General features: G+C 45.6%; 1 pseudogene; it reads right to left on the reverse strand.

The window, feature by feature from the left end:
* Positions 1 to 4218: 4218 nt before the first annotated feature.
* LOC115475082 lies at positions 4219 to 4815 on the reverse strand (annotated as a pseudogene).
* Between the last annotated feature and the right edge of the window lie 11889 nt (positions 4816 to 16704).

The following is a 16704-nucleotide window of genomic DNA, read 5'->3' on the forward strand; positions in this document are numbered from 1 at the left end:
TAGGAAAAGAAGTGGACAAAACGTACCTCACATAATTGATGGTGGCTCAGATTGAGTTTCGTGGAGCTGTAGCGGCCAAGGTGTAGAAAAGTTCATTGTAGACTTACTCTGGTTTCCCAGCCGATGGTGTGTCTGTCTCGGGCTGTGACCTATGCTGATGTTCAAGACATTTAATTTGCTTAGCTTTCTTCTTCTTCCTGAATGCTAAATACCCATGATTAGGGGGAACTGACAGTGAAGAGGTTAATGGTTTTGTTCTGATACCTGGACGGAATTCGGTGCTCTGTTAGAGTTTCGGTACAGCTTTACTGATCCTGTTGGAGTTCCCTCGGAGAACATAGGCGGTGGGGTATGCTGATGCTCGGAAGCTGCCCTGTCTGATAAATTACCATCTGCCTAACTATAATTCTGAGCAAGCCACAAAAGAGCTCTCTAGGATATCTACATATTAAAATGAAAATCTAGCTATAATCGATATCCATAAAATTCTGATGTATACAGATAATTTGATTTTTATGGAGGAAAAACCTCAAATTATAGAGGAACGCTCCGTCATTGATCACATCAACATAAGGGAGGTCCTCTAAATCATCACAGGTAAAAACCTCCTTGTACAAAAGTATAGCTTTTCTGCTTAAATACTCATCTACTAGCAACCGTGTGAATATTCACTAATCGGTAATGCACTTATCTTTTTTATACTGAACAGTCAATTGAACACCCTCCACGTTTCGAATTCTATACCAAAACACGTGAAAACAATTAACGAAATCACTAACTTTCGCAAATCGCTGAAAACCTATCTCTTCACCAAAGCCTATCACGAGTATCCATAACTAATTCAACATAACACCACTCATCCCTTACTATGAATATCTTTTATAACTGCTTGTTTAGACTACTTATAATCCTGATATCCTTCATATCTCTGCAACATCAATTGTATCTTTGTACCCTGATATGGTGATGCCATAACAGGTTTCTGTAAGCCACATTGAGCCTGCAAATAAGTGGGAAAATGTGGGATACAAATGCAATAAATAAATAAATAAAGATCTGTAAAAAAGACCAAAACCAATTCATACATCAGTGTAGTTTACCCAAACCACGGAGATCTAAATTTCTCTTCTGCTTATCCTTACAAAGCACAAATACTCTGTCCAGCTCCGTTTCTAAATGTCAGCAAGATGGCTACGGTTTTTATCAGCTGATGTCAGACGCCTTCGCTAAAGGATCTGCCCCTAAAGATGTCAATCAAATGACATCAAAATGTCAAAATGTAAAAAAAAATTATTTAAAATAATTGATTCCACTCTATTTTACAGTTCAAACCCACCTTTCTGAACATAAAACTTGTTCTGGAACTCAAAATAATTATTGCATATGACCCATGTTAACAACTGCCACAGGGCCACAGCTTTCAATTTAAAGACAGAAGTGCGGTCTAAATATTCGCATGCCACTTGTATAACTTTATCATGTGGCAAGTTGGTATAAAGAGCTATGATGTCTAGTCCCACCATAAACATGTCTCCTTTATCTTTATCTATCATTTCAACGTGATCCAACATCTGTATAAAGTCGGTGGAATCGCGAACATAAGACTCAGCCCGACTCACAAACGGACGGAGCAGTTTATCAATGAATTTAGAAAGGGGCTCCAAAACGGAGTCCCGAGTGCACACAATTGGACGACCCTGGGGGTCCACTGTGGATTTATGGACTTTCGGAACAAAGTATATACATGGAATTTTTGGATTGGGGTGACACAAATATCTTTGTTCTCCAGTGGTCAAAATACCATCTATAACTGCTTTATCAACATATTCTTTAATGAGATTTTTTAATTCATCTGTAGGATCATAACTCATCTGTTCATAATATGCCTCTTGAGAAAGTTGTCTCAAACCCTCCATTATATACTTGTTTGATTAGCTTTCGAAGGTTGCCGATCTGAAGAAGAAAACGAATCAAGAAATGTATTAAGTTATGTCCAATAAAAAAGGTATCATCTTATTTTCTTTTCCATGTTTTATTTCTATTAATTACCAGATTCTGTGTAACCAAATTGATTGGATTAAGTCACTTGGAACAGAAGGTTCAAAACAGTTCTAATTAAAGCACCTTTAAAACAATTCCAGCATAGAAATATTAAATCACTGGCATGGAAATTCAAAACACAGTTCAGTAAAAGCACCTTTAAGACAACACCAGCATAAAAATATGAAATCACAATGAAGAACAATTTTAAGTTATAGGCAATAGGATGAAACAGATTAGAAACTTTTAGAGGTCAGACCCTCTGCAAGTGAAAAGACAGGTCTACTTTTTTGTTGTTTTTTTGTTTTTGTTTTTAATAGGCTAGAATAGAAGGAGGTAAAGTCAGCAGTTTATCAGGTAGATATTAAGAGCAGGACACAGGTAACATTAGTTTTCAATCAAACCAAGTCTGAAAATGCCCAGCTTAGCTCAGACAACTCCAGTGGCGTAGCAAGGGCGGGGCGGTGAGGGCGGTCCGCCCCGGGTGTCAACGGGTGGGGGGTGCATCCGTCCACACCCCCGGCGCAGCGCCTCCCCGCCGACATGGTCCCCACCTGTCTACGAGCTCCATCCATCTGCAGCACTGCTGTAAAAATCACTTCGTCGGCCCTTCCTTCACTCACTGTGTCCCGCCCTTGAGGAACTAGGAAGTTATGTCAGAGGGCGGGACACAGTGAGTGAGGGAAGGGCTGATGAAGCGATTTTTACAGCAGCGCTGCAGATGGATGGAGCTCGTAGACAGATGGGGACCGTGTCGGGGTGGCGCTATGCCGGTGGGGGGGTCCACGCTGGTGGGGGGGTGTCGTGTTGGTCTGCACCCGGGGGGGGGGTGCAGCGGCGATCCGCCCCGGGTGGCAGCCGCCCCCACTACATCTCTGGACAACTCTCAAGGTATCTAAAATGTAAACTTCTACAAAACAGATGAAGTGAAGATGTGTTTCCATGTGCCCCAATTAAAGAAGAGTTTAATTTTACTTCCATTTAATTTCAATATATTCTATTAGACTTCCCAAGGCAGATTACAACAACAGTTAAGATGAACTCACCAGGAAACAGAATATCCTCACTGAAATTTGGCCATTTGTATTATATAGAACAGTGTAGAGAAATTAGAACAAAATAGAGTTTATAACTGCTGTTTCTACCAGCTACAATAATTTTTTAAGCTGTTTTAGTGATATTCAAGATATTTATATCTACATATGAGAAGCTTTCATGTAGGTTAAAAAGCTGTCAAATAAGTAAAAAAAAAATCTTTTGTCCTCCATCTTTTAAGGCACTGCCTATCCATCCGGAACAGCTTTTGACTTTTTACAGATGAAGCACGCATAGGCAGTCCATTATTTTTAATAATCATTAGCTATTGTTTTCAATAGCGCAGTGGAGTAGCCATGGGGGACCTTGGGGGCCGGGACTGGGTCCCCCCATTTGTGTTTGTGCTCTCAAACTCTGCTGGTTTGGTTGGCGGGGGTCCCCAAGTCCTGCCAGCAGCTTTACTGCAGTGATATTCGCTGCTGCACTGCTTGCCCTGCTTCATCCTCCCTCACGCCTATGCTTGGTTTGGATGAAATTGAGCACGCGCAAGCTTCATGCATGCTCAAATTCACTAAAACCAAAAATGCATCCTGGGGCGGGAAAGCAGGGCAGGCCAGTGGCGTAGCCAGACAGCCAGTTTTGGGTGGGCCTGAGCCCAAAGTGGGTGGACACAAAATTTTCTCTGCTCCGCCCTACCTCCACCTCAAAATATAAATACTTTAGCTAATGAGGATCCTCAAGCCATAGGCGTAGTTTGACTGTTTCATTTGGGGGGGGGGGGAGGGCAAAGGAAGGGGCGGGGCATATTAGCATATTCATTTGCATATATGTATATGCAAATTATGCTAATATGGAGGAGGGAAGGAAGGGAGCAAGAGCTGGCTTTTTTTGTGGAATAACCATAATGAATATGTATGAGATATCTCATACATATACATTATGGTTATTCCCAAAAAAGCCAGCTCTTTCTCCCTTCCTTCCTTCTTTCCTCCTTACCCAGCACTCCCTCTTCCTCTCCAGTAGTATTTCCCCACCCCCTTTCCCATACCACAGATGCACATTTCCAAAAGCTGACATATTCCAATTAATAAATTCTGAATAAAATACTTTTTTCTACCTTTTGTTGTCTGATCATTTCATTTTTCACCACTTCCACCTCATCAGAGAGATGCAAGTCGACGTGCCATCCAGGACGATGCTGGAGAAGGAAACGTGGGGATAGTCTGGACAAAGCAATGATTTCAGCACTCCTATGATGTAGTGGTACACCACATCACACAGCACCACCACATGACACGCTGGGTCAGGGTATAGCTTCCGAAAGGCAGCCACACAACTCTTCACATCTACAGATTTGCGCCCAAAGACGTACATGATGGGTAGCCTGGTGCAGGGGCTGAGACACGCCGGTCCATAATGTACCACAGCATCAGCTCCTACATGTTCTGCAGCCACCTCATCTACGCAGCAGCTGCTGTAGGAGGTGTCGCCAAGAATGTACACTTTGGTACCAGAAGCTTTTTCCAGTTTTGCTGCAACAGTGACTGAATCCACCAGCAGCTCATCAGGGAACTGGAGTGCCACCTTGCTACACTGATGCTGTGCAATGAATGTAGTTGTTCTCTCAATTTCATAAACCTCATCAAGCTCCTCAGGAACAGTCAGACTGTTGCCCACTGGTGTGGCAATCAGGGGCCACTGGATTGCATCTGCACCATCACTGCTGAACTGCATTGCCATGGATACCTCAGCACCACTCTCCACTAATGAAGTGTGAAATCCGCCGTGTAGAAGCCGGAAACGAACAGCAGTGACTTAGTGGACACAGAAACCGCCGACTCCCTGTCTCCGCTGACCGCCATCGCCTCACTCGGTACAAAAAAACTCTATTCCCGCTCCACCTCGCGCTCCCTCACTGACCGTCAACAACACCGCACGCGCGGGAGTCCCAGGACACAGCGGGCGACGCGTAAAAGCAGCAAGCAAGCAGCCAGGCTCGACTCCGTCCTTTGCTTCCTGAATCCTGCCCTCTCTGTGTCCCGCCTTCCTCTGACGTCATTTCCTTTCAGGCGGGCGGGACGCTGAGAGGGCAGGATTCAGGAAGCGAAGGACGGAGTCAAGCCTGGCTGCTTGCTGCTTTTACGCGTCGCCTGCCCGTTCGCCGCTGCGGGAAAGTAGATTGTCGTCTTCGTTGTCTTTGTCATTTGGGGGGGCACTGCCCCCCCCCAGTTTACACCCATGCCTCAAGCTCAGTCAGCTGAAGACTTTCTCTGAAGGTGGCCAGAACTCTCTTTTACCAAGCTTGGCAGGCAGCAGCAATGACCCTAAGCCACTGATGCCAGCACCCCACACATGCTTAGCTGTCAATGGCTCAAGGATGCTGTTGCCAGAACTTGGTACAAGGGAGTTCTGGCTGCCTTTGGAGGAGGTCCTTAGCTGGGGATGTCTGGGAATCCTCACCAGCTATACAGCAAGGGTTAGGACTGGTGTTAGACCTGCTTGGGCACAGGTCAGAAAATAAAGGAGACCTCCCTTCCCCGATTTCCTCTCCTCTTTGCCTCCCCTCCAGTTTCCCACCTGCCATTACTATCACACCAACAGACCCTCACCAAATACAGAACAAGGGATCACAAATTAGAAATAAAAACATTTAGACAAAAATTGAAAAGGAACCCCAAGAAGTTAAATATAGCATTACTGCAACACTGGAGACATAAAACAGAGATGCATTTCCTTTTCTACAGAACACAATACAAAGACATTTGCTATGCACATTTCCAAAAGCTAACATATTCTATTTAAAACATTCAAAATAAAATGCTTTGTTTCTACCTTTGTTGTCTGGACATTTTATTTTTCCATCTTGCTGGTTCCAATTTCTCTTTTCTGCTTTCCTCTCTGTCGTCTTCTAATTCTTCTTCAAGCGGCTGCAGTCCATTTGTCTTTTCTCTTCTCTCCTGTCTGTTCCCTCACTATTCCTGCCTCTGACATATTGATAATTCCTTTGTAGCTCTTTTCTGCCTCTCTCTCACCCTTCTTCGTCTCCTTTTTACTTTTCAACTACCCATCAAATTTCCATCTTCTTCTTTCACCCACTAGCTCTCCCATTCCCCATCTTACTCCTCCCCATCTCTACTTTCTCTTTTATCTTTAATCTACTTCCCATTACCATATTTCTACCCTCTGTAATCACTATCTCTCATTCATTTCCTTGCCACCCCTCCTCCCCCTCTTGGCCTCTCCCACAGGGTTCCACCATTCCCATCGTCTTCCTCCCTCCACCCTTCTAACCAGCATCTGATCTGCAGGAGAGGAGAGGCTTCCAGGTTAGCGCTTAGTAGCTGCAAGGAGATTGTTGAATGGCAGCCGGCAGGCAGCGTGTGGGAATTGCTGCGAGCCGAGCCTGCGACCGGAATCGCTGTGCAGGAAGGAACACTGCTGCTAGGTGGGCCTGACCCCAAATTGGGTGGGCCCAGGCCTGCCCATGGCTACTCCCCTGGGGCAGGCAGTGTGGCGTTATTGCCACAGGAAGGCTTCTGCTGATGGGGCTTGGTGACCTCCGCCAGCCCAGGTATGTGGGGTTGTGGCAGGGGTGGAGAGCAGTGAGCAGGCGGAGAAAAATGTGCCCCTGTACTTTGGGCTCAGGCTCCCCCACCCCCAAAGTCAAGGTCTGGCTATGCCTCTGCAATAGCGTTTACTATTGTTTTGGGTGAGCGAAAATGGTGGCAATCTCTGCCTACTGCCAGCGAGCTCTGCTTACTGGCTTCAGACCATATAATGGGCTAGATAGGTTCATACCAAGGAGGTTGAAGAAAACAGGAGTCAAAGTGAACCTATCTATTCCATTATATGAGCTGAAGCCAGTAGATGGAGCTTGCCGCAGTTTTAGTACACCCAAAACAATAGCATACGCTATTGAAAACAATAACAAAAGATTAATAGAAATAAGGGACTGCCTATGCGTGATCCATCTGTAAAAAGTGAAAAGCTGTTCCAGTTGGATAGGCAGTGCCTTAAAAGGTGGAGGACAAAAGATTTTTTTTGTACTTATTTGACAGCTCTTTAATTTATTTGAAAGCTTCCCATATCTAGATGTAAATATCATGAAACCAAAATTGAATATCACTAAAACAGCTTAAAAAATTATTGTAGCAAATTATAAACTCTGCATTTTGTGCTAATTTTTCTACACTGTTCTATACAATACAGATGGCCAAATTGCAGTGAGAATATCCTGTTTCCTGATGGATTAATCTTAATTGCTGTTGTAATCTGCCTTGGGAAGTCTAGTGTTATAAAGATGATGGAGTATAACCTATTTGGGTCATCCTTTGCTAGTTGTGGTTAAGGCTGTTTGGTGTTTTGTTATATTGGAAGAGGGGGAAGAATATTGTAAATGGAGGGGAACTGTAAAGTGCGTGTTCCAAAGGATGAGTTTGGTTGAAAGGAATAACTATAGTGTCTTTGTGATCCGTAATTTTGTTCTTTATAATCGTTTCTACTATTTTACCCAGCACTGAAGTCAGGCTTACTAGTCTGTAATTTCCCAGATCATTTGGATCTTCCCCCTTATTACCACCTTAGATTTGGATGAATTGGAGTGGAGCTTTTCAGGGGCTTCGATGACAACTTCTGAAGAGTTTTAGAACAAGGACAGTGCTGGGCAGTCTTCCACGGTCTATGCCCTAAAAATGGTAAGGATAAATCAAGATCAGGTATACATATGAAGTATCGCATCATACATTATGTAATGAGTTTATCTTCTTGGGCAGACTGGATGGACCGTACAGGTCTTTATCTGTCATCATCTACTACAGTATGGAAGGATATATCTGGGAAAATGTGATACAAAGGGATGACATATATATCTATTAATGTTGGGTGCATAAATGGACCAGTTAAGAAGGGAAAAAAAATCCTTAAATACTAGAAAGACAGTAAATCTGTCATGAAACACTTCTTTTAGCTGCTGAGCATTATGAGCTCCAAAAAGGGTGGGGTGGAGAAATGTATTCAATACTAGTAAAAAAGGCCCGTTTCCGAAACCAATGAAACGGGCGCTAGCATGTGTTTTTTTTTGTGTGTGTATGTATGTGTCACAGAGTTATTTTGTGTGTGTGTGTGTGTGTGTGTGTGTGAGTGTGTGAGGGTGCGGTGTGTGTGCAGGTTGTTGATGTGTGTCTTTTTTTGTTTTGTTTTGTTTTTTGCTTGGGGGTTGGGGGATGTGCTGTGCTGTGCTGGCAAAGTGGGTTGGATTGGTGTGTGGCTTTGAGGGTGTGTTTCTGTTGTATTGTGTGTGTGTGGTTTTGTCTGTCAAGGAGGTTTGTGGAGGGGGGTCTTTCTGTTGGTGAAAGGTAAATGTGGTTGTAGGGGGGTCAGCCTTTGTTGAGTGTTGTTTTTTTTTCCATGGTTTTTTTTTGTGTTGTGCTGAGGCAGCAGTGTTGTTTTAGATGGGCGGAAGGTAGAGGAGCACGTTCTTTGTCTGTCGGTAATTTTTGGCCGTTTCAGGGCTGCTGTAGGGGAATGCTGGAAGAGAAAAGTGCTGTTGGAAGCAGCGCCATCTTTTTCCATTGGGCTGGGGTTCTGGGCATCCTGGAGGTGGGTGACGGCTTACCTGAGGACGGGGATGGTTGTTTTAAGTTGGCGGAAGGGAGAAGAGCACGGTCTCGGGCCGTCGGGGGGTGATCCGGTATGTTTGGTCCATTTCAGGCCGGCTGCAGGGGAATGCTGGAACATTTATGCGCTGCAGGAATCTGCGCCGTCTTTTTCCGGGTGCTCGGGGAATCCCCGAGGTGGGAGACAGCTTGCCTGAGGCTGGGGATGGTTGGGCACGTCCTTGGCCGCTTCGGCAAAAGGGGAAGAGGAAGGGGGTGGGGAGTTACCCTTACCGTTCAGTGAATCCAGACTGCCCCTATCGGACCGACCGTTCACTTGTCTATTAGATTGTAAGCTCTTTGAGCAGGGACTGTCTCTCTTTGTTAAATTGTACAGCGCTGCGTAACCCTAGTAGCGCTCTAGAAATGTTAAGTAGTAGTAGTAGTAGTTACCTGCAACCGCATGAGAAACCATGTATTCTTTGTTTGTTTTGTATTATTAGTTTGCATTTCTGTTGAAGAAAGAGTGGATGCCTTTCAAATGATGGAGGTGGTGCGTCGGTGTGCGGTTGTTTCGTTAGTTTGGCAGCCAGTCTCCAGCGATTCCTAGGCAGGGAAGGAGTACTCCTCCCCCTTCCTTGGTCACTGTTTGCTGCTGGCTGGGTCGCGGGTAATCCTTCCAGTTGGGCCACAGCTTGTCCTGTTCGCCCACGTCCCAGATGGTGACGGGCACATTGTTTTCCTGCTCCTCTGACTCCATGTCAAGCGATCCCAAATATAGTCTGTGCTATAGGCCCTTTGGCACTCTTCAGTACTGGCATTGTTGCAGGAATTGAGATAGGAATTTGTGATGCTTCAGGAGTCAGACAGCACACACCAGTATGAGAGAGAAATCTTCTTTATTTGCCAGCAAACAAAGCAAGACATCAGTTCTAGCTCTCTTCTCTTTCTCTCAGCTCTCTGTGTCTTTCTCTCAGCTCTCTGGGTCTTTCTCTCAGCTCTCTGTGTCTTTGTCTCAGCTGCTTCTCTTCTTATGCTGTCTTCTCCTTCTTCTGTCTGTTCCTTCTGTCCTTCTCTTTCTTCTGAGCTCCTTCTGATGTAAACTGCTTCTGCTCCCACTTAAATAGGGTCCTAAGCCCTCCTCCTAGCCTAGCCCCCTTTACTCCCAATTGGTTAAGAAACTGATTGGCTACCTTGCCTCAACCAATCATTACTTTTGAAATATCAGTTACATAGGTTCCAGACATCCTAAACTGACCTCTGACCTGGGGCCCCTTATGCCAGACATTTGGTCTCCAGTCTCTTACATTTCTCATTATGATTGATGTCTCATCTATAGCTTAACTGGATTCCCTTAGAGACCAAGAGGCCCCATCTAACATTGGTTATTCTCATATTCCTAATCAGCTTCATACTACCTACTAACTAAACTCTGGCATTCATTAAAGAGGTCAAAAGTCAGTCTTACTTAATAGCATACATATCAGGCTATTGCTTCCAAGACCATTTCTGCATTTTACCTATAATTAATCAAGGAGAAGAGAGCTGACTAATTCTGACCTTTTTCACCTTCAGCTTATACATTGAACCAGCCAGAACTATGGCTAAGTCAAACCACATGTTGATCTCCTCAACTGCAGTCTTAAACAGCAGACAAAGGATCATTTTAAAAGTAACACAGAGTTGAACAAACATCCTACATAGAAATTACAGAGAATAAAACATATTCTAAAATAAGCCTTCTTATAAGACATATTCTAAATATCAAAAACTTGTAAATACTAATCTATTGCCTCTCTCTCTCTAAATAGTATTTTCTATCTTGTAAACTACAATATATCTGGCTCATTCCTTTGTTCAGTCATAATAGTTTACAGCTGTGCCAGCTAGCATTGGCAATTCACAAGGGACAGAGTTGCATTTCTCACTGACCTTTCCTAACCTTAGCTCGGCAGCTAGACATTGAAATAATATGAAACATCTGGCATACCTTCACTTCAGTTGCAAAGTAAAAAGTTAGAATTCTAACTTCAAGCTTTTAACAGAATTAACCCTTCATATGATTTCTTATATATATAATTATGCCATGGCTGCCTCATTCCCCCCTTTGAGACTAAAATCAGCTTATGCAGAGATAAGTCTCACATCTCAAACTCTGGAGACTATAGTGATCCTAACTAGGAATAGACTTGTGAATCACCATTACCCTACTTGTTAAGGTTCGACGGCATACTGCCGAAGCACATGAGGCCAAGAAACAAAACAAAAACCCTGCTAAAACTAAGACTATTAGGGAAATGAACAAGGGACGTATCCAGGAGGTCAATGACCACCACCAGGAGGTAAGATCTAATCCTCCTCGGTAATCCTCCACATTAAGGCTGGCCAACTGTAGGACTTTATCCATGGCATGCCTAACTACATGCGTCCTATTTATGACAATAGTACAGCACTCTGAAGAATTTAACACTGTGCAGAGGCCACCCTGGGCTGCAAAGAGATAGTCAAGACCCATACGGTTATATCTAGAAACTATACTTAATTCATTAATTTGATCCTGCAATGCATTGACTACCACGTTCAGCTCATGAACTAAAACATGGAGTAGGGATTGAAGTCTCCGGGTAGCCATACCTAGTTCAGTAATACCCGCTACCGGGCCTCCAATTGGAATCCAGGCCGTGGCAGAAAGGGCTACAAGTCTCTTTTTAGTCAGAGGATAAGTAGAATTAATATACTGGAGGGCTAATTCAATCGCCTCATCCTCTGTGGCAACAGAGGAGGGTAAGGACAAAGCCTCTCGCTTAGAGCGGTGCGGGGATAGTGGCTTAAGAGGAATAACTTTAGGAAAATAATTCAAGGTTACCAATACACAAAAATCATATGTGGAGGGAAGAATCATGTGGAGGACATTATCACAGAGCCAGTAATGACCAAGGAGAGGGCGAGGAAAGTTCCCAATAAATGTTGGCTCAGGCTGGACAGGGTACTTAGGGTGCCCATAATGCGAGCCCCTATCCCAGGGGGAACGAAGACGAAATGGAGACTTTGCACACCATAGGCGCCAATCCCCAATTGTGACAGGCTGCTCATTTGTTAGTAACTCTTCATACCCCGGGGACTTATGAAAGTAGAAAATAAGCTTGGACACTATAGTCTTCTCAGTAGTATAGTTAGGAGCCAGATAATCACCTTGGTCATAATCTACAGGTATGGTAGTAGGGCACATAGGAGTACCTGGAGAAACTACCCACACAGGTTCCTCCTTCTCTGGGAGAACATTAGTATAGTTACAGGGAATGGGAAGAACAGTTGAGATGCTTCTTGTTAAACAAAACACTCCAGAAGCTGGATAGGGAGACGTAAAAACTGGCCTTAGAGAAGATTCAGAGGGGGAAGTAGCATTATAAAAGGACCACCAAGTATAATCCTGGCTCCAAGGACCTGAACTCGAAAAGTAGGGAGGTATAAGAGCTGGGAGTTGCACAGGAACAGGAACAGCTGGGACATCTGTAGTATAAGGAGAAAATCGGGAACACACAATACAAGGGGAAGTAATCTTTGCCTGGCTAATTAGTTCCTGGACTGAGTGTAACCAAAGGTTGGAGCGAGTTGGGATATTAGGAACAAGGAGGCAAGGAGTAGAAAACAACAAAAGCATCCAAACTACTAACATTTTCTTTCTTCCTAATCTAAAACAAATACAGCAAACTAATTAAGCAATAATATTTCAACAGTCTGTGCTAATCACAGATTACTCTAATATAGTGTTCTCAGTCTTTGAGTTCTTATACCAGTTGGGATAGACCCTCAACTGACAAGGATCAAGCTCTCAAATTCCAAGAAAGCCAGAATCAGGCAAGAAAGAGTCTCAGTGTGAAGCCGAAGTTCAGCCGCTCCTGCAGTATGCAGTTGACCCTTCTTTTCAGCTAGTAGATTCTTTGGTTCGGGTCAAGCGCAACTTCAATGGCTCCGCTGGATCACTTTCTGCTCTCCACTGTTTAGGCTCCGTCTGATCCGTGCTGGGCTCAGTCTGATCAGCAGACTTAATTCGAGACCAATGGACCCATGGAGTAATCCCTGCGACCTTCACAGCTGTAGGGGTAGAAAGCAAAACAGTAAAAGGTCCTTTCCATCGGGGCCCCAAAGGCTGGAGCTTCCAGTCTTTCACCCAAACTCTATCCCCTGGCAGGAAGGAATGTACCTGAGCCTGGAAGGGGACAGGGTTTATTTCTCTCACATAAGACTGAAGCTCAGAAATTATCTTACCCAAGAGGGCTACCTGTTCCTGCACCTGGGCAGACCCTAAAATCCCTATGTCTCCCTTAATTCCCTGTAAAATGGCTGGGGGCTTCCCATACACAATTTCAAAGGGAGAGAGGGCTGTTCCTTTAGTTGGGGTACATCGGAGGCGGAAGAGGGCTAGTGGCAGTGCCTGTGGCCATTTCAGTTGGGTTTCCTGACAAATCTTTGCTAGGCTATTTTTCAAGGTTCTGTTTGCTCGCTCAACCTGCCCTGAACTCTGGGGACGATAGGCACAATGCAATTTCCAGGTAATGCGCAATGCGCGGGACAGGGCCTGAAGTGTAGCTTCAACAAAGGCGGGACCATTATCTGAACCTATGGCAAGGGGCAGTCCATACCTGGGGATGACATCCCTAAGGAGGGCTCGAGCTACTTCTGTGGCTTTCTCAGTGACTGTAGGATATGCTTCCACCCACCCAGAAAAGGTACAGACCATAACTAAGAGATATCGGAACCTACCACTCCTGGGCATTTCTGTGAAGTCTATAACTAGGGACTCAAAGGGTGTTAGACCTCTAGACTGAACTCCTGGTGGAATACGGGGTCCCTGACGAGCATTATTCTGGGCACAGAGAGTACATCGGGCAGAGGCAGTGGCAACCAGACTATCCAATCCTTCCAGCACCACTACTCGACTGAGTAGACGGGCTAGTGCTGTTTTCCCTAAGTGTGATAGGTCATGAGCTTGAGACACTACAGGCCAAGCTAGGTGGCGTGGCACCAGAACTCTGGTATCAGGGAGATGTAACCAGCCATCAGGTCTCCTTACTGCACCTTCTTCTTGAGCCCATTTCTCTTCCATTTGGGTATACATAGGTGTCCATTCTTGCAATCGGATTTGGAACAGGGGGGTCACAGTACTTGCTGGGGGTCCTCGAGCAGCTTCCTTGGCCACCCGATCAGCATGGCGGTTCCCTCGGGCCACTGGAGTATCTATTCTTTGGTGTCCCCTGCAATGAATGACAGCTACCTTCTTAGGGGCCCACACAGCCTCTAGCAGCTGAAGTATTTCAGGTCCATACTTAACAGGTTGGCCTGCAGCATTTATGAGTCCCTTTTCCTTATACAAAGCTCCATGAGCATGTAGAGTTGTGAAGGCATACTTGGAATCAGTATAAATGTTAGTCACCAGTCCTGCTGCTAGCTCCAGAGCTCGTATGAGGGCCACAAGTTCTGCTTTCTGAGCTGAAGTTCCTTGGGGCAGGGCTCTTGCTTCTATCACCTTGTCCTCTGTCACCACAGCATAGCCTGCCAATCGCTTGGAGTTCTCCACATAACTGCTTCCATCTGTGAAATAAATTACATCTGGGTCCCTCCACGGAACATCTTTAAGATCTGGTCGACTGGAGTACACTTCATCCATAGTTTGGATACAGTCATGATCCGGTGGTCCCTCAGATGCTGGCAAAAGAGTAGCAGGATTGAATGTAGCCACTGTTTCCAGGTGTATCCGTGGATTCTCACACAAGCTAACTTGGTACTTAACCATACGGTTATTTGTAAACCAGTGATTGCCCTTATACTCCATGAGGGTGAGAACTGCGTGGGGGACTTTAACAACCAGTTCTTGCCCCAAGGTCAACTTATCAGCTTCCTGGACCAGTAAGGCTGTTGCTGCAATGGCCCTCATACAGGCTGGCCATCCTTTAGCCACTCCATCCAGCTGTTTAGACAGGTATGCAACAGGCCTCTGCCAGGATCCCATCATCTGGGTCAGCACACCCAGAGCAACCCCCTGTCGCTCATGGACATACAGTGAGAAAGGTTTCTCCACATCAGGAAGGCCTAACGCAGGGGCTTGGAGTAGGGCTTTCTTTATGGCAATGAAGGATTGTTGAGCAGTAGGTCCCCATTCAAATGGTTCCTTTTCACCCCCCTTTGTGGCTTGGTAAAGGGGTTTCGCCATCAATGCAAAATTTGGAATCCAAATTCTGCAAAATCCGGCTGCTCCCAGAAATTCCCTAACTTCTCTTCTGGACTTGGGTTGGGGAATTGCAGCTACCGCTTGCTTCCTACTAGCATCCAGTCTCCGACTTCCCTGGGAAATGCAAAAACCCAGATACTTCACTTCTGACTGACAGAGTTGGGCCTTTGAGCGTGAGACCTTATAGCCTGCATCCAAGAGTAGCTCCAGCAATTCTCTAGTAGCCTCAAAACACTCTTCCTGGGTCACTGCTGCAATCAGGAGGTCATCTACATACTGGAGTAAAACTCGCCTGGAAGGCTCAGATTTAAAAGTCTTAAGGTCTTGCCCTAGGGCTGTCCCAAAAATAGTGGGGGAATTCTTGAACCCCTGTGGCAGGCGAGTCCATGTATACTGAAGCTTCCTTCCTGTTACTGGGTTTTCCCATTGAAAGGCAAAAAGCAATTGACTGGCTGGGGCCACCCGAATACAAAAGAAGGCATCTTTTAGGTCTAGTGTCGTGAAATGGGTAGCTCCAGAAGGTATCAATCCTAGCAGGACATATGGATTAGGCACTACAGGGTGTAATGAGATAGTGGATTTGTTGACCACTCGTAAGTCTTGGACTGGCCGGTAGTCCTCAGTCCCTGGCTTCTGAACTGGCAATAGTGGCGTATTCCATGGAGACTGGCAAGATCGAATAATTCCATGGGATAACAGACGATTCAAATGTGCTTGAATCCCTTCCAGAGCCTTTCTGGGAATTGGGTATTGGCGAAGATGGATTGGCCGGGCACTTGGAAGTAAGTCTACATGTACAGGAGGAATATTTCGGGCCAACCCTGGGGGATTATCTTCTGCCCATACCCCACTGACCTGAAAGCTGTCTGCCAGGGGTAGGTCAACTTGGCCATGCGACTGATGCAGCCGCCATTCTTCTTCAAGAGGGCAGCAGAAACTCAATATACCCTTAGGGCTGGATGTCGGAGGCCGAAAGGAGACTGAAGTCTGGCCATCAGAGTCAAAAGAAATTTGGGCCCTAAGCTTGGACAGCAGGTCTCGACCTAACAAAGGGATTGGACAGTCTGGCATATACAAGAATTCATGAGTGACTATGTGTGAGCCTAATTGGCATCTACGGGTTGTCAGGAAAGGCCTCCGGTTCTGCACCCCCGTGGCTCCCACCACTCGGACAGTTTTTCCAGACACAGGCGCTAATCGCTCTGTCACAACAGAATGTTCAGCTCCTGTATCAATCATGAATGGAATTGAGCGGCTCCCTATAGTTAGCTTGACCATAGGTTCCTGGGAGCCCAGTTTGTAGGAACCCGGTCTGTCCTATTCGTCCCATTCTGCCATCTCGGCTATCCCGATGATGTCAGATTCAGGAGGCTCATATCTTCCCTCTCGAACTCGGCCTCGGCTTCCTCGATCTCCTGGTCCCCTTCTCAGTCCCTGGCGCCTCTGGGGGCATTCATCTTTTCCAGTGCCCTCTTTCCTTACAATAGGCACACTGGTCCCTCTCCAATCTTGGTCTGGGATTCTCCCCCCTTGGCCGGGATTGATTGAAGGAATCTCGGGCCCTGGCTGGTGGTCCGGGGTCCCACTTTGGCTTCCCATTAGCTAGAGGTCGACCTCGGTTAAGGGTGGAATTAGTAATGGCTGCCGCTAAAAGGTCGGCCTTCTTCTGCATCTTCCGGTCAGCCTCTCGGCGCACCTCCTGATCTCTATTAATGAAAACCTTGGTTGCGATCTCAATTAGCTGGGTGGTATTCATCCCTGCGAATCCCTCCTGACGCTGCAACTTCTTCCGGATATCTGGCATAC

This window comes from Microcaecilia unicolor, chromosome 7, assembly GCF_901765095.1.
Source record: "Microcaecilia unicolor chromosome 7, aMicUni1.1, whole genome shotgun sequence".
Lineage (NCBI taxonomy): Eukaryota > Metazoa > Chordata > Amphibia > Gymnophiona > Siphonopidae > Microcaecilia > Microcaecilia unicolor.